This window comes from Pan paniscus, chromosome 15, assembly GCF_029289425.2.
Source record: "Pan paniscus chromosome 15, NHGRI_mPanPan1-v2.0_pri, whole genome shotgun sequence".
Classification (NCBI taxonomy): Eukaryota; Metazoa; Chordata; class Mammalia; order Primates; family Hominidae; genus Pan; species Pan paniscus.
Window position 1 is genome coordinate 34,298,554 of NC_073264.2, and position 24,979 is coordinate 34,323,532.

At 38.6% G+C, this 24,979-nt stretch overlaps 1 protein-coding gene across 13 annotated transcripts in view; it reads left to right on the forward strand.

Annotated features, from left to right (window-relative positions):
- The window catches only part of NPAS3 (neuronal PAS domain protein 3), an 867,158-nt gene that overhangs the window by 43,762 nt on the left and 798,417 nt on the right, over nt 1-24,979 (forward strand). The window lies entirely within an intron of this gene.

Below are 24,979 nucleotides of genomic sequence, written 5' to 3' on the forward strand. Positions count from 1 at the left end.
CACCCTTTGAAGATGTCTTAGGTGTGACGTTTTTAGAGTCAAGAGGTCAGGAATCTCATCTGTCTGCTTGTGTTTGTATCTCCCATATCTGGGACATTGTAAGGGCTCAAAAAATAACTGTTGAGTAATTTAAAGTTGCTCAACCATTGTGAGCCTCAGTTTTCCTTATCTATAAAATGGGGATAATAGTGTGAATCTCATAGTATTCTTAAGAGGATTAAATTGTATAACATATTAAAGAGCTTAGTGCAGTACCTGCCACACTGGAGGTATACAAGAAATGCTTTCTTTTAATAGTTATTATTCTGATTATTGTGTTTTATCTTTAAAAGATAACTCTTGACTCTGCTGCTTAAAACCTCTATGCCTTCAAACAAATTGAGCTCTCTGGGTCTTATTATATAAAATAGGGATACTACTACTACCTACTTCACTGATTGCTATAAAGTTTAAATAAGATTTAGAATTTACAGTTACTTAGTGTGTATTATATGCACCACTGAATTAGACACACTATCTCATTTAATAATTGGAAAAAATCCTTTGTGGTAGGTAGCAGTATTCTCATTTTACAATTTCAAACACCAGGTCTCGGGGAATGAAGGTATCAGTGTAAGGTCACGTCGGTAGTAATAGCAAGTGTCTGTCTGAAGCCACTGTTCTGTACTTTACAAACTCTAAGTCCATTTAAAAGGGCCGTACACATATGTGGGCCATGATTGTAGCATCTCTTTCTTTGGGCCTGAGGGCTGCAATATAGTAGAGTCCTTATTTGCCCTGTTGAGGGATTTAAATGCATCGTAGTACAATAAATATTTAAAGAAAGAACATTTTCCCAAACTTCTCTTTGGTTTTGAAATTTTCACTTTTTTTTTCTTGTAATGATCAGTCTAAAAATACTGAATTCTGCATTTCCAAGATCACAAAGGAGTAAAACCACTTGGCCAAAGTTTGAAATTAGGTTATTTTTGTGTTACATTGCCCATTTTGTGGGTCTTGAAGTGGTTATTAAGTAAAATCAGCTACTAAACTGGGAGGTCACTTAGTTTTAGGATTATGTCAATTGACTTGTCAAAAACTTTTGTTGTAAAGAAAAGAAATGACATTATTATGAATTCTAAAGCAGCTAGATAGACTTCCTATGAGTGTTAAAATTTTGCCAGAGAATCATGATTTTGAACATATCGCATATCCAGACCGGGGAGCTAAAACTAACTAGTACATTTCCTCTTGTGTGTCTTAATTAAAAACTAATGTAAGAAACAAGAAGAATTGGTTCCTACCTTGAAATGTTGTTTCCCAGACAGATCTTTCCTTCCTGGAAGTCATTCCAAAGTTGTTTGGAGTGTCAGGTTCAGAGGTAATTGAATTTTTCTGTCTAGTGAAAAGAGGTGGCTCTCTTATTTTGGTCGGTTGTTCCCAGGGTTTTGAGCTTTGAAAAGGTTTGACTTAGAAACCATGAGGTACTAATGCACTACATTTTTGAATTACTATTGATTGACATGTCTCTGTTCAATGTAAACAGCTTAAACAGAGAGTGCAGTTATAGAAATGGAATTTGCATGAGAACCTTCTCCTGTATGATGTAATGATTGTTTCATATTAATCAAAATAACAAAAGGGGATATTAATTTTTTTGTAATGAGCTGTAAATTAGAATATTGAATTTGGAATAATTAAATTATATTTTGCTTATGTTTTTCTTCTTGGACGCTACCATTTTAAAAAACATACAGTTCATGTGAAAGTCTGAATAAAATTCACGGAGTAGCATCAAGGACCTCTGAGTCCAGGAAACTGAGTTTGGCAGTACTAATTTGTATTAAAGTTGTTGTTGCATGACAGCCGGAAGAAGATTTAATGCTTGCCACCTGAATCAAGGCACGGAACATTGGTTTCTATAACTGCCATGAATTTGAATCGAGGCCAGTATCTCTAAATTTGAAATAAACTGATACTCTGTCTTGAAAGATGATACAGGCCACTTATGTTGTGTAAGGTATTTAGAAAAGAGTATTTCAGTTTAATTTTTTAGCTATATATACACCCACACACGCATACACACACACATGCACACACACACATATATCTTTCAAATTGTTAGACTTCTCAGCACTGTGACCTCCAGTGGTTCTTGCTGTTAGAGGCTCACACAGAACTCGGAAATGCCTGCAGCCATTTATTATCCACTTTCAGCCAGGAGTTAGCAGTGAGTTTGCACCAGGTTCCAGGTTTGGCATTTCTCCTCATACCACGGAGGAGCTGCTCACTTCATCAGAAAGTCATTATCCCTCTTGGATGTCACTATGGTTCAAAGTATTACAGTATTGCTTTAGGAATTTAGATTTTAACCCAGCCACCAGATGCAAAATCCATTCACATGCCTAGCACAATAAAAATGATGATGATGACAATAATTCATATTTTGCATTTGCAAAAACATCTTTCATCTGAAGGGCTTTTGTAAATGGAACATGCATCTTGAGACTACTTTATAGACAGTGATCTTTGAGTCCAATATGGAAATGAAATGAATCTACCTCTGGAGTAAAATGTGGTAGCCATTTAATTATTTTTTAACAAGCTACGTATTAAGCACAGTTGTATCTTTATGCAATAAATGTTTTGCTGAGGAACTTTATCAATTATATTTCACATTAAAATGTTCAGACTTTATTCTTACTAAAAAATAACGTGTTCTTTTGATTAGAAAAATACTCAGAAAGTTGACTATTTAAAAATAAATCTCTGTTGAGTCTTTTTGTCAAGCCAAAAAAGATTCCTTAATGTATCACATAGATGTATCTCGAGTTTTCTTACGGCAGCACAAGTCCTACTTCAACTTGGGGTGGTGTGGAGCGGGGGGTGAGAGGAACTCCAACAGCATACTATCTTGATGGACAGAACCAATGCACGCTCAACTCTTAACTGCACAAATGGAAATAATCCAGGCCGTTTTCTTTTCCCTTTAGGCTTCCTTGCTAGATGATCTCATCCACTCTTAGGGTGTCAAATAGCAGCTCTGCTGATGGCCCATTCCTTTTCATCTCTTCTTCCCATTTCTTGCCTTATTTTCTGCTTAATCTTTCAAACTGTCTGATGAACTCCTCTCTCAAGATATCTTACCAGGAGCTCTGTCTTAGTTTTATGTTGCTATAGCAGAATACCACAGACTGGGTAATCTATAAAGAAGAGAAATTTAATTCTCATACTCCTGGAGTCTGGAAAGTCCAATATCAAGATGCTGGCATTTCATGAGGGACTTCTTTACGGCCTGATTTCATGATAGAAGATGGAAGGGCAAGAGAGCTTGAGAGAAGAAGAGATCAAACTTGCAGTTTCATACCCTTTAATAATCAGCATTAATCCATTCTTGAAGATGGAGCCCTGATGGCCTAAACACCTCCTATTAGGCCCCACCTCCCAACACTGTCGTACTGGGGATTAAGTTTCCAACACATGCATTTTGGGAAACATGTTCAAACCATAGCATTTTCAAATTCCAAAATAAGATATCCCTTACAATAGTATCTTACCAAACACAGTGACTCATGCCTGTAATCCCAGCACTTAGGGAGGCAGAGGCAGGAGGATTGCTTGAGCCCAGGAGTTTGAGACCAACCTGGGCAACATAGTGAGATCTCATCTCTACCAAAAGAAAAAAAAAATCTCTATCTGCACTACTTAAATGACTGACCTTTTAGTCCATGCTCTTACTTCTGTTATAAATGTTCAAGACTTGAGACAACTTCTTCCTTCTCAAATTCAATTAGTTCCTAAATTCGATACACTTATCTTCAGCATGGTCCCTTGCATCTGTCGACTGCATTATATGAACCAGTCAATAGGCATTTTATTGCTAACTGTAGGATAAAGGAACAGAAAGAAGGTAAAACCCGTATCACTCAATTTCCCCGGTTGCTAATATCACTCAGATGGTGGAGGCGGAGTTAAAACTATTGGCCAAAATAAAGCTGTAGGTAACTTGCAGTTTTGCTTATTGTTCCGTAATGATAGGAATAATTTAAAAGTTTGAGGCTACAGCAGAAATGAAGTGTGTCTGATTTGGCCAGTTGTAACAGTTTATAGCATGGCATGCAATTATAAGTTATCTTAAGTGAAGATGAAAGGAAAAAAAGTTTGTTAGGTATAATTAGAGAAGAAAAACCTATTTCAACACTAAAAACTGTAGATGTTTGAGTAGCATATTGCCATCATACAAAGGTATCAAGGGGTATTTTCACCACCTTCAACTAGTAATAATAATGAATATATTCTCCATTAAAGACTATTTTTAAAAAATCTTCAAGTTCTGTCTTTAATTATTAGAGTATTTTGTAGGGTTTACATCCCTGAAAAATATGTCCTTGTGAAATTTTGTATTTTTCTTTAGACTATAAAAATTCTCCCACTTCTTACTTCACCAAATTGTGTATGTGTGCATGCATATGTACATGCATGCTTTATATTGATGGAATGATTTAGTACATTAAATAACCTGTTTACATTCCCACTATTCAGGGCAGGGCACTCACTTGTATTAAATTATTTATTTTTGAGATAAACACCTTCATCTGTCATTGTAGGTTTCCACTCATTTTTGTTCCTCTAACAATAATATTAAGTGCAAAATTGCCCTTTATAGATGAAAAAATAATATACACCAGTATTCATTCTAAAAGTTTTTGCCAAACAGTATAAATTTAAATCTTTGGCTGAAACTGTGTGATATGTGTGGTTTCCCTTCCATGTCAATAATGGCTATATATTAGTGATGCTGCACTATATTCATGCAATTTATAACACATATTTAATGAAATAGAATTATTATTATTATAATATATTTTTTAAATGGAGTCTTGCTCTTTCACCCAGGCTGTAGTGCAGTGGCATGATCTTGGCTCATTGCAACTTCCACCTCCCAGATTCAAGCAATTCTCCTGCCTCAGCCTCCTGAGTAGCTGGGACTACAGGCATGTGCCACCAAGCCTGACTAATTTTTGTGTGTTTAGTAGAGATGGGGTTTTGCCATGTTGGCCAGGCTGGTCTCGAACTCCTGACCTCGAGTGATCTGCCCACCTTGGCCTCCCAAAGTGCTGGGATTACAGGTGTGAGCCACTGCACCCAGCCAAATAGAATTATTAAGTATTGTACAGAAAAACTTATTTAGAAGAGAAGTCGTTTAATACAGTGTGGTAAAGTGAAGTTTAACTGACTAGATTCAGTATATGTAACACATTATATGTTTTCCCATGTTGTGAAAGAGAGTTGCCAATCTTTAGATGCAACCCTGACCTGTTATAGTGCCTCAATCTTATTTTGTTTGGTTTTAATCCCTGCTGTATCTTAGAATTTTGTATGGAGTTAGAAGCAGAGCAAGGGTTTTTTCTCCAGCTGTTCTTCAAGGATCTTCCACTTATATTGGAGCAATGTGCTTATATAAATCTTGCCACATTTTTAGTGCTTCTGTAAGGTGAAAATGCTCAAATAGGGTTATGTAAATACAAACTTACTTTGGGAAAAAAAGTAAGAGGGAAAGAGATGAACTGTAACAGAGATCTGGTTTTTCATCAACATTTTGTTTTATGAGTCTTTGGAGATGTGGCTAAGTTGGGTAACTAAATACTTATGCTTCAGTTCTCTATAAGCCTTTCTTGTGCTGTATTTTGAATGGAAATAATTTTAAAGCAGTTTTTTCTTTGGTATTCACAAAATTCTTTCCAACAACATTATCAGTGAATTGGATGACATTGAGATAGCAGGAATACTATTGTGCTTGCATGTGTTTTTTAGAGATGGAAACTCCTTAAAAAAACACAGTGGAACCGAAATAATGTCTTTATTGTTCATTCTTAACAGAAGCTCCATTTTCTTTTGTAGGGTGGAAATGGTTGACTTTAATTATCCTTAGTCATGTGAATATTCTGTGAATTTTTGCCCTGTCTTCTAAAAGAGTTTGTGGGGGAATGGCCACCAAGTCTACAGCTCCAGTGTAGTCATTCCTGTGTTCTAAAAGCTCAGTGTTTGATTTAATTGCTAAGGACAATTGCATCAGTGGGGATTTTTCTGACTTGATATCTATGTTGTAAACTAATTAAGTCCTGGGTATAATGTGCATAAAAATATACATAATTTGAGAGCCAAATTATATGTATTCTTTCATACTGGGAGTTCTTTAAATTGTGGTAATGATTATTTGTTGATATTCATGGGGGCCATATGATATGAGACATCAGAACATTGTCTCAGCTTGATGTGCTTATAGTCAGATAACAAGGAATTCATATATATGGATACAGAAAATGGTAAACAAAGAAAGTAATCCTACCAATGGGCTTGGTGACTGTGGTCTTTATGTATGCTGGTGTCTCATTTTTAACTTAATTTAGGTAGGGCTCGTGTGTGTTGAAGGAGAGAGGTGCAGCTACACAATTTAGAGGCTATGGAACATTTTTGAAAAGTCAGAAATCTATAGTACACAAAAATTTTAATTATCCAAATAACACAGAGAGGGGACCTTTGGTTATTAAAATACTCAGCCTTGTTGTTAGGCTATTCTCTTGCAAATGGGAACTTTTAGTGTTTCAAGAATTAATATTTCTGCTTGTTTTCTGTAAATAATTTATCTAATGCCAAAAATACATGTCTAGTAAAGAAATTTAGCTCCTTTTGGAATTTTCAGTGCAGACTTACTAGGGAAGATTTTTCTTAATGTATGCCAGCTAGGTATTATGTTTAAAAAACAAAACAAAACACAAAAATCAACAAACTCATAAGAAAAGATACACCATGGAAGGGAAAAGAAAGCAGAAAAAAAGATTTCAGGCCTGTAGGAGTGCAAAGAGTTGATTTCTGTATTTAACAAGGATGTTTAGGATTCACATTCACAACATGGATGGCAGCAGCCTGATTCTCCATAATGCAAGGAAATAGCTTAGAAGAAGCTATAAAGTTCTGTCATGTCATGGCTTGGTGAGCGAGGATGGATTTACACGATCAAGGATATAAATGGCTTTGAGTGAGTCGTTAGTCATAAGGTCCACGATTCTTCATAATTGACATGGCTTCCCCTTGTCATTCAGACAGACAGCAGTAAGGACATGGGGCTGCAGCCATTGTCACTACAGCCCTGAGAGTCCACATGGGCGCTGCTGTGAGGATTCTGAACTCTCCGTGCAGGAGAACACTGTGTGCCTCTTGAACCGTCTGTGTGCAGCTGTGGTTTTGGATGTGTTGCATCATTTTAGAAATCATGGCTGGGGCTCTAGCTTTAAGTTTCTCACTGTGATTTGTATGATTTAGAGGAGAGAATATGGAAACTGGTTCCATTTCCCTCCAAGTGTGACCTGTGTTCACACTTTAGCTTGTGTTTTGAGAACAGGGTGGGAATGTTCTCATGTCATTCATTATGATTCAGCATATTTTAATGAGGAGAAAGGGAAGTATAGTCTCTTTAATTTAAAATATTTTGGATAGTCTACTGGGTGCCTTCCTTCCAAGGAACCATGGACATTTTGACACATTCTGAAAGAGTTGGACACAGCTGATTTCCTTTGACTATCAGGAAAAGTATGGAGAAGGAGAAAGGGAAACCTCTGTGTGCGTGGGTTTTTGTGTGTTGATGTCAGTGGGGAGGGTGAGGTTTTGATTCCATTACTGTATGTCAAGTATGTTTTAAAATGTGACCTAAATCTAAAGGCAATGCTAGCTCCAATCAAAGACTTTTCTATTAAAATTTAAAGTTATTTTCGGTGTCTCATTCTACATTTTTAATAGTGGCATAATTGTAAAAATTATTTTGAAGGTTAGTGGTAGTAGTTAAAAAAGTTATCAGTTCCACTGCATAACATTTAGTTAACAGCAGCATTGTAGCTTTGATTGAGCTGGGCTGTGGGAATGCAGGTCTTTAGCTAAGGATGGATATGATTTTACTTTATTTTTTTTAAGGTGGAGAAATGAATGAGGCATGCATTCATGTTTTTCACCTAGGCCAAATGGAAGACTTTTCAGTGATGTAACCCATTAGGCTGGAGAAGCTTTTCTGTGGCGCTGCCCCGCGGTGCTGAGAATAAGTTATGAATGCTGCACTGTTTTCAGTGCAGAGGGCTTTGCCGGGAAGAGAGCGGTGTGCCTGGGCCCCAGCTATTGAGAAGATGCCAGTCAGGGATGAAAACGTCTTTCATGAAACTATAGCTAACTTCCCTGTGACACATTACCATAGAGCAGAGAGTATTTTTAAACCAATAGTGTGAAAATAAGCACAATACCTTATAAAAGTCGGAAGGCTTTATTTTAAAGTATGCACATTAAGTGACTAAAAATACACAAGTTTGTGTCAGAATTTTTTTTTTTTTTTTTTTTTTAGTGAATTGGTCTTAGCAATTTCCCTTCTCTCCCTCTCTCTCCCTGTTCACAGCTCTGATTTCTTTTGCCTTTTGGTTACAACTACAAAAGATGTCTTCTGAGACAAATGCTGGTCCATGACATCAGGATGAAGGAATGCTCAGCCCAGTCCTGCATGTTTGAAAGCATCAGCTGCTTGAAAAAAATGTTACATTTTCCAGGATGGATTAAAAAATTAAGGATGATCCTTGAAAGCAGTTAGTTTCAGACCTTTACACAAGTTTTCTTATTTTTTATTTCCAGTGATTAGAAAGATACCAACATTGGAATTGGATTTTGAAAATTAGTAATATAGCATTTTTCTTGAAATAGAAAATGTGCTGTGGTCTTTATAAAACAAATGATAATAATTGATGACAGTAACAACAATTGGACAGCATACAATTATATATTCTATAAAAATTACAAACTTAAAAGTGTAAATTTTAAAGACCAAATCTTTGCTTTTATTTTAGACAGTATAATTTTATGAATTTACAAGACTTACATTAAATTATTGTATGTAAAAAATACTTTAAATTTCTTTTTACTCTTCTTAGCTATTACCATGACTTAATTTGGAGCATTTCCATGAAATTTCTTATACTTGGATTAAGTACATACTAATTAAAATAGCAACTAAACATTCTGTCATGTTTCAACATATGAAAGAGGCATGCTGCTTTTATTTCCTTTTTAACTATTGGTATCCTTATAAAGTTAATTATTGTTATTAATTTCCACTCCTGATTCTACATCAATAGGAGAAAATGGAAGTTCTAGAAAACATTTTAACAAAAACAATTTCAATAAAATATATCAAAATGCCAATATGTAAAATATTCAAATAAGATTTAAGAAAACATTGATTTGGTGATTTGTTGCCTATATATTTAAGAATCATAATGTCTGAGTATGGCAATTCTCCATTAAATTATGGTTTAAAGTCTTAATCATTATATAATAGATGGTAATCTTGTAACTGAAAAAATGATTATTTTTGCCCTCTAAGACTGCGTTTTCTGTATGTCCACAGCAGACTTATGTCAAAGGAAAAGGACAGTTTTCTTTAATCTTTTATCTTCTCAGTAAAACTAAATTATAAAAAGTAATTCCTTTGGTATACGATAGTAGTTTAGAAACAGACACATCCTATACATTAAAATGAAAACATTTTCTCCATTAAAATGAAAATTTAAAAAAAGATTGATTAAAATGTAATAATGAATAGGAAACCGATTAATCTAAAAACATGTTTAGGATTCAAGCTTTCAGCTGGTCTGTTGTTATATGAGAGAAAAGAGAAAATCTTGTATTTATACGATACCTTTTTTTATGAGGACCCTGGAGGTTGAATCTGGTTTTATAACACCAATGGGGTGTGTCATCTTTGAGTCTCACTAGCCACAGTGGCAACTAAGTAGACTGGACACATGTTCTTTTGTCCTCACAGTCATACACTGATGTCGCTTGACTAATGTTCTCCAAAACTTCTCTAGGGCTTACTTAATCTCTCCAATACTTAATTTATACCCCTTAAGAAGACCTTCCAATTTATACTTTTCTCTAAATTTATTTATTCTATATCTCCAATTATGTAACCCATAGCACAACTTCTGTAGAATCTTCCCTATCATCTAGTCACTCAGCGCGTATTTATTGAGTACCACTATACCACAGCCACTAAGCAGGGTGGTGGAGATCACAGATGAGCTAGACATGGTATCTGCCATCTAGGATCTCCCAGTCTGAGTGTGGGGAGGAACAGGAATGGAGGCAGAAATATGTGCAAAGCAACAGTTGCAACTAGTGTGATGAATGCTGTGGAAGAGGTAGGTAGAGGATATTCTGGTGGCATAGAGCTGGGCTACCAGTTGCACTGTGGAGGCTCAGGAGTGGATGTCAAGAGCAAGGAACCCTTTAAGTCTTGAAGAATGAGGAAGAACTAAGCAAGTAGATAAAGTGGAGAAGGACATTCCAGGCACAGAGGCAGAAATACCATAGGGAAATCTATACAGGCTGTTGTGACTGGACAGATGTAGTCATATACAGGAAATGAGGTTGAAAAGCTATATTTTGAGAAGTTATTAAAAGTTTGTGGCCGGGCACGGTGGCTCACGCCTGTAATCCCAGCACTTTGGGAGGCCGAGGTGGGCGGATCACGAGGTCAGGAGATCGAGACCATCCTGGCTAACACGGTGAAACCCCGTCTCTACTAAAAATACAGAAAATTAGCCGGGCGAGGTGGCAGGCGCCTGTAGTCCCAGCTACGCGGGAGGCTGAGGCAGGAGAATGGCGTGAACCCCAGGGGGCGGCGCCTGCAGTGAGCCGAGAGCCCGCCACTGCACTCCAGCCTGGGCGACAGCGAGACTCGGTCTCAAAAAACAACAACAACAACAACAAAACAAAACAAAACAAAACAAAAAAAACCTTGTATTCTATGCAATGAATTTTGACCATTGTTTTCTACTTCCTATCACAATACCTGTGAATTGAATTAAGCTGAAAGAAATACAAAGATCAACTTGGGAGTGAGCTAGTTAGATTTGAATTTCAGAAAGATGACTCTGGTAGTGATGTGGAGGAGAGAGGAAGGAGGTGAGATTCACGGAAGGAGATATCAGTGTGAAGCTCTTGCAGTATTCCAGGCAAGACTTGGTGACTTGGTGCCCCCATTGAAAGCAGTGTGAATAGGGATGGACTTGATAAATTATAGGAAGCAAATCTACACAAACTAATTAGTGAATGGATATGAGGGGTGAGGATAAAGGAGGGAGTCACGATAAGCAAAGGTTGGGTTCTACTGAGTACACTGTGTTTCTATTCCCTGAAACAGGGAATGTAGGAAAAGGAGCAAATATGTGCCAGAAGATCATGAGTCCTATTTTGGATGCTTTGAGACCAATGTCTTCCATGAAAACGTGAAATGGCAGAAACCCAGATATTTGCAGACTAATCCAGAATATGAAAATAATGGAATGTATTTGATAAGCAAGTGCTTATTGAATGATTGAATGTGTGTGATTAGCCTTCAATTCATTACATTTTAAATGACTATTATTGACTTGCTATGATTATTTTAAAATCATACAGCACAACAGGAAGCATTATAATTATTATAAAAGTGAAAAGATAAGTGGCACAAACAACTCTTTTTGTGGCTTTAAATTTTCCGGATAGGTTGATGTGACTATACATAACTCTGTACTTAAAGTTGATTAATCTAGATGCTACCATTATTCCTCCTTCCCTCATTGCCCATTTTTTTGAATGTTTTAGTAATAATGGAAGGCTACCAGTGGGCAAATCCAGTAGGTAGAGGAATAACTGGAAGATAAATGACCAATCAAAAACTTGAAAACTAGGAGTAAGTACAGATTTTAAAAAGTCAGGCCAGGTACGGTAGTTCACACCTATAATCCAAGCACTTTGGGAGGCTAAGGCAGGAGCATTGCTTGAGTTCAGGAGTTTGAGACTAGCCTGGGCAGCAGAGTGAGACTCTGTGTCTACAAAAAAATTTAAAAAATAATCAGGCATGGTAGCGCATGCCGGTAGTCCCAGCTATTTGGGAGGCTGAAGTGGGAGGATCACTTGATCCCAGGAGGTTGAGGCTGCAGTGAGCTATGATCATGCCACTGCACTCCAGCTTGGGTAACAGAGATGCCATCTCAAAAACAAAAACAAAAACAAAAAAAAACAAGCCACTGATTGGAGGATTAATCCATTTGTCAAAGTTTGTTCTTGGTGAAGTGTATTACTGGAGGCTTATCAGGATCAATGAGATAGATACAGGATAGTTGTATACAGTCCTGGGCTCAAGAGACCCTCCTGCTTCAGCCTTCCAAGTAGCTGGGACTACAGGCAAGTGTTACCATGCCTGATTAATTTTTTAATTTCTTTTTGTAGACATGGGGTCTCACTATGTTGCCCAGGCTAGTCTCAAACTCCTGCTTTATGTTCTTGATGGTTCCCCAGAAAGCCTTTCTAGGTGTTGGGGCTATAATTTCAGCAGAATCGAGTCCCATGTAAAATGTAATCTGGACATGAAGGGTAATGTCCCATAAGACTACCTTAGAAGTCTTCACTCTGGAGAATGAAGATTCTCAAGGGATACCCGGCCCTTTGGTAAAACGCAGCATTGATGTCTTTAGCTTTCTGTCCATCGGCCATAGTTTGCCCAATAACACTAGTGGCCTTTGTCATTGAAGCTGTACAAGGTAGTGGTCTCCTGGATCTCTCATTAATATCCTTGTAATGGCAGTGGAGATAAAATGTAGGTAGAATTCTTCCCCCTGGCTCTCCAAAACAATACAAATAACACATGTAATTCATTTAATGACTAGATAACAATGAATATCAGTGACAGTTATTTTACTGTCCGTCTCTTAATTTGCATCATTTAGATCATAACCCATGATTAGTTTAAAGCAATTTGGATTATAAATGCTATCCCATACTTTCAGCATTTGAAAATATCATTCAGGGTTGGTTAAAAAAAATACGATTGCACCTCCCTTTGGGCCTCACAGTGAGGCATTCATTGCCTTGGTAATTTGACTGTTTCTGGTGTAGGGTCTGTCACTCAGCTTTGCCAACTCAGAAGTCTGATGTTGTCAGCACTCAGAGGGCAGATCTGTCTCTCTCGGGTGAACTCACATTAACTACATTCATGAGGCTAATAAAACCAGAATGCCAAATTATTCGCTTACCATTAGAAATACAATCACACAGATGGAATGCTTGTCTTAGCAAGACTCAAACATTCTTTTTCAAAATGAAGAGCCAGATTACACTTAGAAGGGGCCCAGTGAGCCTGGAGTCAGAATGGGGGAGTTGGAGGAATCAAACAGGGATGGCCTGATGCTGCCATCTGCACATGGACTGGTCAGTAAACTGGACTCCTAAAAGTCTATTAACCAAAGCTGCTCCTCCATGGAGAATGGTAGGGAAGGGCACATCCCACATTTGTGTCTGTTGCTCTCATTTTCTAGGTGGTACCTGTGGTTAATGAATATGTTTTCTACCATATTATTTCTTTAGGTCATTAGGTAGTAAATTTTGATGGTTTGGAAGCCATTCTGTTTTCTTAAGATGACTTTGCCTATTTCTGTTCCGATATGTTCTAGTTATGGGAGAAAGTTCATAGGTATTTAATTTCCAGATATTTGGGGTAGGCACTGCCTAGCACCCAGGTACAGGTAGTGTCTAGACCTGAGGTAGTGGGGCATGAGCGACCAAGGCTGATTCTCTGCTTGTCCCTGGCCTAGAAACCACACTTGTCCTAGAGCCTGGCATAAGGCTGAATGACAGGTAAGTTGCTGTAGTTATTGATGTTTTGGAAGTGTAGGAGAAAGTAAGTAATCAGGGAGTATAGTGACCATATTTTCTGAGGTAAAAAGACACAAGCTAGCTTATATCTTCATGTGAAGATACCAAATATTACCCTTATTGAAAACATTATAGGAAACATACATAAACTCATGATTAAATTTAGAATGGAGAGAATTGAGTCAAAGATGACTCCAAAGTTTTATGTAACAAGAAGAATGGTAATATGAATAATCAAAATAGGAAGACCGTGATATGGAGCTGGTTTGGCAAGGAAAATTATGGTCTCTCGGCAGGGTGTGGTGGCTCACGCTTGTAATCCCAGCACTTTGGGAGGCCAAGGCAGGTGAATCACCTGAGGTCAGAAGTTCAAGACCAGACTGGCCAACATGGTGAAACCCTGTCTCTACTAAAAATACAACAAATTAGCTGGGTGTGGTCGCAGGCACCTGTTGCTACTTGGGAAGCTGAGGCAGGAGAATATCTTGAACCCGGGCAGTGGAGGTTGCAGTGAGCCTAGATTGTACCATTGCACTCCACCTGGGCAACAAGAGTGAAACTTCATCTCAAAAAAAAAAAAAAAAAAAAAAGGGAAAATGGTGGTCTCTTGAGACTATGCTGCATTTGATTGATGTTGCTGTTAAAGTAAAAATGTCCATGAGCCCTTAAAGCAAGAACGGGAGCTGTGTGAGGACAGGGATAAATATGTAGGTTTGGGACTGACCACTTTTAGAGGTTTGAGAGTAGGAAGAACAGGAGACTCCAGGAAGGAAATATGAAATAAACTTTTAAGGAGGCAGTTGAAAGCAGGGGCAAGAAATCCTAAGAGGTGAGACATTCGAGAGGGAAATATAATCAAATACAATCAAATTCCTTCCTTTGTGTAGGGACAGAAGATCTAAGGTGGTGAGAAATTGAGGAGAAAATTATAAGCAAATGCACAAAGTGAAAAGAAGATTTTAGACCTAGAAATGACCACTGAATTTGATGACAGTGTCATATATGGCAAAAGATTCATTTATTAATATTAACCATTTTGTATTTTTATATTCAAATAACTAAGGGTTGTTTTCCATTTGTCAGGCAGAAGTGCTGGGCTTTACTGACAGATTATGGTTTTTATTTCCCACAGTAAATTAAGCATTCTTTCCAATGAATTTTTATGGAAATTGATTTTAATTTTGAATGAAGGTGAAGTTAGTTTAAGAAAATGGAAAAAAAATAAGATATTGTTACCTTTTAAAAGACCGATATATCTTCATGGTTCTCTAGATATAGTCAAATTTTGATCAATAAAATGGTAGCATGAAAATCTTTCCAGGTCTTTTTGGCACTCTCACATGCTCAGTTTAATAAAGCACTTTTGTTTACATAAACAGGATCTTAGCTTATCTAGCCTGGAAGGAATTTGAAGAGGAGGACTTTTAAGTCAAATTAATTACCTTCTGCCCCAGGGAAAGGGAACCAATAAATATGCAGAGATATCATCCTTTGAGTTTTGTAGGTTAAAAGGTGATAGAGCAGCTGGTGTTTTCTGGGGGAGCTGGAGGAAGGGGGTATAGATGATGGACTGTGATAGGAAGTTATTTGTTACTTTGTTTGAAATACTATATTATAAATTCCATGAATACTTTAAATGTGCAAGTGTGCTTAATGTACACTATTGAGAACAAAATGTAAATGGTTTGGGCATTCTATGGTACTTCACTGTTCTGTTACAGTGAATACTTGCCAACTGACTTCCTGTATATTAAATTAATATCCTGTTAACAAAAATTATGACAAGTGAATACTACTTATACTTCTGTCATTTCAGCAAAAGACAAAAATAATATATCAAAATGAAAATAACATACTGAACTTTTGCAAATTTTAGATTAGAGCCCCAAATTGTTTTTTCATGATAGATGTTAATTTAAATGAATAAAAATGATTTTATATAAAGAGAAGCTAATCTTTGATGCAGGTTGCAAGATAACTGCTTGCTACTGGGACCTTAAATTAAAAAAAAAAATTAGATAGGCTCGCCATTCTAGTTTTTTTTTTTTTTTTTTTTGAGACAGAGTCTCACTCCATTGCTTAGGCTGGAGTGCAGTGGCATGATCTCAGCTCACTGTAACCTCCACCTCCCAGGTTCAAGCAGTTCTCCTGCCTTGGCCTCCCAAGTAGCTGGGATTACAGGCATGTACCACCATACTCAGCTAATTTTTGTATTTTCAGTAGAGATGGGATTTCGCCATGTTGGCCAGGCTGGTCTGGAACTCCTGACCTCAGGTGATCCACCCGCCTTGGCCTTCCAAAGTGCTGGGATTACAGGCATGAGCCACTGCACCCAGCCCATTCTAGTATTTCTATTTTAAATATTTAAGCACTGTGAGTTCCTTGAATCAAGATTCTGTCTTTGGAGCAATTGTTATTTCACTAAAGAAACAAGTGGCTCTCGGGAAATGTTATAAAGAAGACAGGAAAGAAAGAGGACTGTTTTAGTAGGAAACTGAAGCTGGGCAGCTCAGCACAGGAAAAGGAATATGGGCTCAAACCCTCATCCGTTGACCAGAATTCTTGATGACCCATTGGACATCTTTAGTGGATAATTCAGCTCTTCCAAATCAGCCCATCCAACTCCCTCCCTTCAGTAGGGATTTATCCTTCTTGTTCTGTAACCTAGTTAATGGTCGAACCATCCATCCAGTTACTTAAGCCAGAAGCCTGGGAATCGTGTTTGGCTCTTCCTTACATGGTATTTCTGCCTCCTATTTGCCCCATCATTGTGCCTACTTCTCTGATTCCCACCATGGTAGTCCTGGCTGAGGCCCTCTCATCTTTCTTCCAGATAACCAGAACAGCTTCTTAACTGCCTTGTTCGTTCCATGGGATGGCTTCTTTAAAAGCTTCCACTGATGGAAATGTGATATGGTTTGGTTCTGTGTCCCCACCCAAATCTCATCTTGTAAGTCTCACAATTCCCACGTTTTGTGGGAGATGATTTAAACATGGGGGCAGGTCTTTGCCATGCTGTTCTTGTGATAGCAAATGAGTCTCACAGGATCTGATGGTTTTAAAAGTGGGAGTTTCTCTGTACAGGCTTTCTCTTTTCCTGCTGCCATCCATGTAAGATGTGACTTGCTCCTCCTTGCCTTCTATCATGATTGTGAGGCTTCTCCAGCCATGTGGAACTGTGAGTTCTCCGTTAAACCTCTTTCCTTTGTAAATTGTCCAGTCGGGTATATCTTTATCAGCAGTGTGAAAATGGACTAATATAGTAAATTGGTACCAGTAGAGTGGGGTGTTGCTGAAAAGATACCTGAAAATGTGGAAGTGACTTTGGAGCTGGGTAACAGGCAGAACAATTTGGAGGGCTCAGAAGAAGACAGGAAAATGTGGGAAAGTTTGGAACTTCCTAGAGACTTGTTAAATGGCTTTGACCAAAAGCCTGATAGCAATATGTACAATAAGGTCCAGGCTGAGGTGGTTTCAAATGGAGATGAGGAACTTTTTGGGAACTGGAGCAAAGGTGACTCTTGTTATGTTTTAGCAAAGAGACTGGTGGCATTTTGCCCCTGCCCTAGAGGTTTGTAATTTGAACTTGAAGGAGATGATTTAGGGTATCTAGCAGAAGAAATTTCTAAGCAGAAAGCATTCAATAGGTGACTTGGGTGCTTTTAAATGCATTCAGTTTTATAAGGAAAAACGAGTATAAAAGTTCAGAAAATTTGCAACTGGATAATGTGATAGAAGAGAAAATCCCATTTTCTGAGGAGAAATTCAAGCTGGCTGCAGAAATTTGCATAAATTTGCATAAATAACGAGGAACAAAATGTTAATCCCAAGACAATGGGGAAAATGTATCTAGGGCATGTCAGAACCCTTCACAGCAGCCCATCCCATCACAGGCCCAGAGGCCTAGGAGGAAAAACTGGTTTTGTGAGCCAGGCCCCGGGTCCCTGTGCTGTGTGCAGCCTTGGGATGTGGTGCCCTGTATCCCAGCCACTCCCACAGTGGCTGAAAGGGGCCAGTGTAGAGCTCAGGCCATGGCTTCAGAGGGTGCAAGCCTCAAGCCTTGGCAGCTTGCATGTGGTGTTGAGCCTGCCAGTCCACAGAAGTCAAGAATTGAGGTTTGGGAATCTCCATCTAGATTTCAGAGGATATATGGAAATGCCTTGAAGTCCAGGCAGAAGTTTGCTGCAGGGGCGGAGTTCTCATGGAGAACCTCTGCTAGGGCAGTGGGTATGGGAAATGTGGGGTCGGGGCTCCCACACAGAGTTGATACTAGGGCACTGCCTAATGGAGCTGTGAGGAGAGGGCCACCATCCTCCAGACCCCGGAATGGTAGATCCACCAACAGCTTGCACCGTGTACCGGGAAAAGCCACAGACACTCAATGCCAGCCCATGAAAGCAGCTGGGAGGGAGGCTGTACCCTGCAAAGCAACAGGGGTGGAGTTGCCCAAGACCATGGGAACCCACCTCATGCATTAGCATGACCTGGATGTGAGACATGGAGTCAAAGGAGATCATTTTGGAGCTGTTAGATTTGACTGCCCTGCTGGATTTCAGACGTGCATGGGGCCTGTAGCCCCTTTGTTTTGGCCAATTTCTCCCATTTGGAATGGCTGTATTTACCTAGTGCCTGTACCTCCGTTGTTTCTAGGAAGTAACTAACTTGCTTTTGATTTTACAGGCTCGTAGATGGAATGGGCTTGCCTTGTCTCAGATGAGACTTTGGACTGTGGACTTTTGAGTTAATGCTGAAATGAGTTGAGACTTTGGGGGACTATTGGGAAGGCATGATTGGTTTTGAAATGTGAAGATACGAGATTTGGGAGGGACCGGGGTGAAATGATATGGTTTTGTCCTGTGTCCCTCACCCAAGTCTCATGTTGCAAGTCCCACAATTCCCACATATTGTTAGAGGTGATTGAATAATGGGGGTGGGTCTTTCCTGTGCTGTTCTTGGGATAGTGAATGGGTCTCATGAGATCTGATGGTTTTAAAAACGGGAGTTTCTCTGCACAAGCTCTCTCTTTTCCTGCTGTCATCCATGTAAGATGTGACTTGCGGCTGGGCGCGGTGGCTCACGCCTGTAATCCCAGCACTTTGGGAGGCCAAGTTGGGTGGATCACGAGGTCAGGAGATGGAGACCATCCTGGCTAACACGGTGAAACCCCGTCTCTACTAAAAAAACAAAACAAAAAAGATGTGACTTGCTCCTCCTTGCCTTCCACCATAATTGTGAGGCTTCCCTGGCCACGTGGAACTGTGAGTTCTCCATTAAACCTCTTTCCTTTGTAAATTCCCTAGTCTCGCGTATGTCTTTATCAGCAGCATGAAAGCAAACTAGTTCAAAATGTAAAGTAGTTCAGCCACTATGGAAAACAGTTCTGTGGTTTGTCAAAAAGTTAAACATAGAATTACCTTCGTACCCAGAAATTCCACTTCTTGGTATATACCTGAAATATTTGAAAATGGGTACTCAAATAAGAACATGCTCATGCATGTTCATAGCAGCACTGTTTACAATAGCCACAAGGCAAAAACAGCCCAAATGCCCATCAACAGATGATTAGAAAAAGAAATTGTGTTATAAATGTACACTGGAATATTATTCAGCAATAAAAAGGTATGAAGTACTGATACATGTACCAGTGTGGATGAACCTCGAAACCACGCTAAGTGAAAGAAGCCAGACACAAAAGGTCACATATGCTATGATTTCATTTATATGAAATATTCAGAATAGGTAAATCTATACAGACAGAACACATATTGGTGGTTGCCAGGTGATGGGAGAAGCAGGAAATGGGAGCAAGTGCTTAATGGGTATGGGGTTTTTTTTTTGGGGCGATGAAACTATTTTGGAATTAGATAGAGGTAGTGGTTTCACATCTCTTTCAGTAAATGCCACTGAATTGTTCACTTTAAAATGATTAATATTGTATCATGTGAATTTCACTTCAATTAAAACAATTCAACAAACTTTCACTGGCTCCCCCTTGTGTACAGAATGAGGCTCCAGTTTCCCCAGCTTCCTATAGGAGACCTTCACAATCCACCTGCAACCTAATTTCCCATTTCCTGTCCTGCTTTTCCTTCCCCTGTAGTCTCCTCTCACCCATAGGGGAATAGTTGCTGTTGCCAAAACACTTTGTTATTGTTGTTGTTTAATCCTTCTCTACTTTGGCTGATGCTCTTCTTCCTGTCTTCTTTCTTGGTGAAGAACAGTAGTGCTGGCTCCTCTATGAATTGCATGCCCCTGCCTTGCCCCTCCCCAGGCAGTAGCATTCTTTCTTGGCCTCTTCCCGTTGCTCACCCTTGCTCTGGAGGCATCCTCAAAGCCCCTTCGCACTGTGCTGAGGGTTGTGGTGGCCCTGCCTCTTACCATCATCACACTGTGTGCTTCATCAGGGCTGTAACCACATCATATTCATGTTTCTATTCCTCATGCCCAGTACATGCCAGGGAACATAGTGGGTACTCAAAATTTACTTTTAAACAGTCATTTAGTTTTTTGAATAGCAATTTTTGCTTCTTTAATTTCAGCTGTTGATTGTGGTAAAAAAAATTCAGTTGAACTTCTTTTCTATATCTTGATTTACAGTAGGAGTACTGTGAGGAATTAGATGGGTATTATTATAAATGTTATATTCTGGCCGGGTGCGGTGGCTCATGCCTGTAATCCCAGCCCTTTGGGAGGCCAAGGCGGGCAGATCACAAGGTCAGGAGATTGAGACCATCCTGGCTAACACGGTGAAACCCCATCTCTACTAAAAATACAAAAAATTGGCTAGGCGTGGTGGCAGGTGCCTGTAGTCCCAGCTACTCGGGAGGCTGAGGCAGGAGAATGGTGTGAACCCGGGAGGCAGAGCTTGCAGTGAGCAGAGATCACACCACTGCACTCCAGCCTGGGTGACAGTATCAGATTCCATCTCAAAAAAAAAAAAAAAGTTATATTCCTTGTCTAACACAGTTGCATTTTCTAAATGATTACCCAGTCTGTATTCCCACACTGAAGTGTTTTTATTTTTAGTAATTACATGTATATTTTTCTAATTATTTCCTTTAATATTTTGGAGGAAAATAATTTCAACATAAGCTTCTTACCTTTAGTAAAGATGCTCCAAAAATTATATATAGCCCGGGGAAAAATCTGTTAGTGATGTATTTTCTTAGACCCAGTTATACTTACTCTTACATGTTTTTTTCCCCCTTAAGATTGTTTAACTTGGGTTTCTGTTGCTTGTAATAAAAAATATCCTGAATATTATAACTTAGGATGTACAAATGTTGCATAGACTCTGGAGATATGAAAAGGAAAAAGATTCAGTCCTTGTCTCCAAGGTATTTGTGGTGAGTTGTGATGAAGTGGACAGAAAGGCTCACAATTGCCACATAGTATGATAATGCTACAATTGACATTTATACAAAATGACCTAGTACACAAAGGAGAGAACCCTTCACTCTGCTGGGGGAATAGAGAATGGTAGCACCATGCCATATGGAGTTGAGTTTCTAAGAAGGAGTTGCTGGCAACAGGATTTAATGGTGTCTGGAGAGTGTCAACAGCCTCTTAAATAAAATGTTTTATTTTTATTTTGCCAGTTGTTGCCCAGGTCACATAAGTGTAAACTAATTTTGATCAGTTTGAACTTGCTTGCTACCAAGTCTAGTAGAGACCTGTTTTAATGACTATTGCCAAAATGTGATTTACTAGAAAATATTTCAGGCTCAAATGCCGACTAAGTGTGGCAGGTTGTTTAGCCACTGTGTTTCTCCATACTGCATTATATTTGATGGCCAAGATTAACTCTGTGGGTCAGCTCACTCCCTGATGTGCTGGATAAACCAGGGTGCCACTGCAAGACTCTGCATGTATTTATGTTATAGACACAGATTTTGTGAGTTGTTATGTATCTGGTGCAAGTATATGAGTAGAAGTTTGAACTTCAATTAGTTGGGTTTATGAAGTACTGACAGCGTAGGGCAATATATGAGGCATGTAGGAAATTACAAAGGAAATAGGAAACACAATCTTTGTTCATATTGAGTTTATAATCTAATGGAACAAATATAAATGGAGATACATGATAACAGAATAAACATAAAAACATAGTCATAACCAGTTACAGATGGATAGAGATATTTGCACAAGTGCTTTGGAGTTGGGAAAATTATTGCAATGACTGTTGTCAGCTGGGGTAAGTCAGAAACTGTTTTAATACAGGATGTAAAACTTATGCAAAAATATTAAGGCCAGGAAGGACAAGGATTAGTGTGGGGGAAATCATTCTAGGAAGTAAGAATGAAATGAAAATACAGAGGGAGCAGGCAGGCTATTGTAGATGACAATAACGTTAGCTGGAAAAGCTGAGTATTTTTAGGACATACATTTCTTTTGGAAAAGCAGCTATACTAGAGTAGGCTAACTGCTGTAACAATCAGTGCCAAGTATCGGTGACTTAATAAAATCAAAGGTTACTTTTTTACATCAGATCCAATGGGAATCTTTGTGTGTGTGTGTCTCTATTCTACGCAGTTATTCAGGGATGCAGGTTTGTAATAGCTACATTCTAGGTTCTAGGAGTCTTCCTGTAGGTTCTAAGAACCTCTTTCATTCAGCTGGTGAAATGGACAGAAAATGGAGGATAATCTGTGGGAGGTATATATGGGGCCAGCTTGGAAGTAACTCTACCCACATTCTACTGACCAGAACTCAGTCTTGTGTCCCCACCTCCATGCAAGAGCCTGGGAAAGGTAATGTAGGTGGGTGCCTCTGAGGAAAAAGGCATGGGCTTTGGGGGACACATCATCTCTTGCCATCACTTTTTTGCTAGTATCTTATGAATCTAGAGCACGTCCTTCTTTTTCACCTGAAATTTAGGTGATTTGAGTCTCCAGTTTTCCTATGGAGCTTACGTGCCCTGCCATCACCTCACACTCACCACTCTCTCCTTTCCTAGCTTCATTATTCATTATTTTTTATCAACAGTCTCTTCATTCTTGTATTACCTTAGCACGTACCTTGCAGTTATGGTTAGCAGTGTTCCTTCAGGATGCCTCTTCAGCCTGTTCTTTCTTTTCTTCTTCCATCTGCACACACTCTTGATAGTGACCTTATCTCCTAATGATGGCATTGGTATAGTAAGTCCCTACCTAGAACTCCACCCCGAATATTGCTGCTACATAAATAATCATTTTCTTCTTGCTCCATTCTCATTTAGTAATCTCTTTTCCTCCCTTTTGTGTGAGAATGAATTCCAGATTCCTCAGCCTGTACCTAAAGAATTACTGTTCCCTAGCCTCACCTCCTTCCTACCCTTGTTTCTGACAGCTAATCACAGGAAGGCTCTACTCCAGGCAGACTGGTCACAGCAGTCTCTGAATTTAGAGGATGCTAATTCTGACCCTGGAGAATGTATTATTTTGTACATTTCTGGAGCAAGTCTCAGCTCATGTCATGTATAACTCATGAAACCTCACACACAAACACATTGTCTCCCAGTAATACTTCACTTGTGTGTTTCATTCACTTCTCTGGGTGCTTAGACTTATCTAGCCTCGTTTTGCTATAAAAATGTTTGTGTGCATGTTTTGTTTCTTCACGTTGATAGTTAAGATCCATAAGAGCAGGGACTATGTCATATATCTCATAATTTCCCACAGAGCCTAGCATGTAACTAGGCACACAATGATTACTCAAGAAATACTTGCTGAATAAATGTATTGGATGGAGATGAAGACACTTGGGTGTAGAGATTTGGATAGGTGTTTTCATTTGATTCAAGAGGCAATTGGGAGCCATTGATGGCTTTTGAGAACAGGAATCAAAAATTATTCAGGGAAGGGAATTCTTATGGTTGTTTGTAGGATCCTGTCAAGTTGCAAATAGACAAATACATGTTAGAGATGGAGTCAAAGCAAGGAGCCTGCTTTTTTCAGACAGCGAAGTGGCCCTGTGCCCTACAGAATTAGAGAAGGTGGAAGTCTGAGGCCAGAGATTTCTGATAGGCTTTTGAGTTGTGAAATGTAGGAAATAAAAGTAAATGATAGGACTTACTGATACCTGGGGACAAAGAAATAGGTGGCTTCCACAAATTCTGATAAATGTAGTATTGATGGTAACAAATTGGGAATTAATGATGATTTGAATGACTGTAATGTGTTGATTTAATAGATGTTCAGGTTTAGGTTGAAACAGGATTTCAGATGCAGATGTACTACAGACATTGGGAGGTTGGTATGTTTGTAAGAGCTCTGATTGCAGAGTTAGGAGACCAGTGATCTAATCCCAACTTTGTTGTTGTTGGGGTTTGTGACCTTGGGCAAGTCATTCACACTCTCTGTATATTATTGTGTGAGTTAGGCTAGAGCATCTTCATGGGGCAGATCATTGAGAGTCTCCCTGTATAGGCAAGCATCATAGCAACTTGAGAGTTTTAATACAAATGATGATTTCATTCGTAATTTTTGTTTCTTTTTTTTTTTCGCAGAATTGAGGACAAACATTTCCTTACCTTTCTTGCTATAATTATATTTCAGTGTTAGCCCTTTTTAATCCCTTTCACCCTTTAACTGCATCCAAAAAATAAATACTTATCAGTTACTGAGATAATGGAATGTAAGCTCAATTATGCTAAAAACTAATGGTTAACACTAACACATAGTAACAGCTTCTTTTGCAGTATTTATTCTCTTGTTGATAAAAAAAATAAGCCCAACAACCCATTGCTGCAGAAAGAATTTAGCTACAAGTTTATCAATTTAAGCAGGCCAACTGCATAACTAAATGCATGTGAAACTTAACAAATCCCTTGGGAAAGCTGACTGTAAGAATTTTCTAGTCTGTGTTGAGTTACTGAGGTGCGACATGGTGGATTGGACTTAATGCCCTAGGCAAGCACAATCAAATAGAGACAGTTTAAGATTTTTTTCTGTGTCCATGAAGGGATCTCTGGTAGGTGTCTAAATGAAGCATTCAGAAAGGACTATAATACCATCATGAGTTATCTTCCCTGAATATTTTGGAAGGTTATTTTGGTTTAGAAGAAATCCAAGTAAGATTTTCACAGTGGAAGCTTTGCAACAGTTGAATGATTTAAGATTATTATGTGATTCATAGGAATAGGGGAAAATACAAAGCATTGTCCCTTACATTTTAATTTTAATTTTCAAGGGAGAAATTCAAGAATAGTGTGTGTGATTTCCTGGACTTACTTCGGGTTAAGGCAGTTTGATATTCTAGTCTTTTAAAGTTGAGCATCAAAACTGGTTTT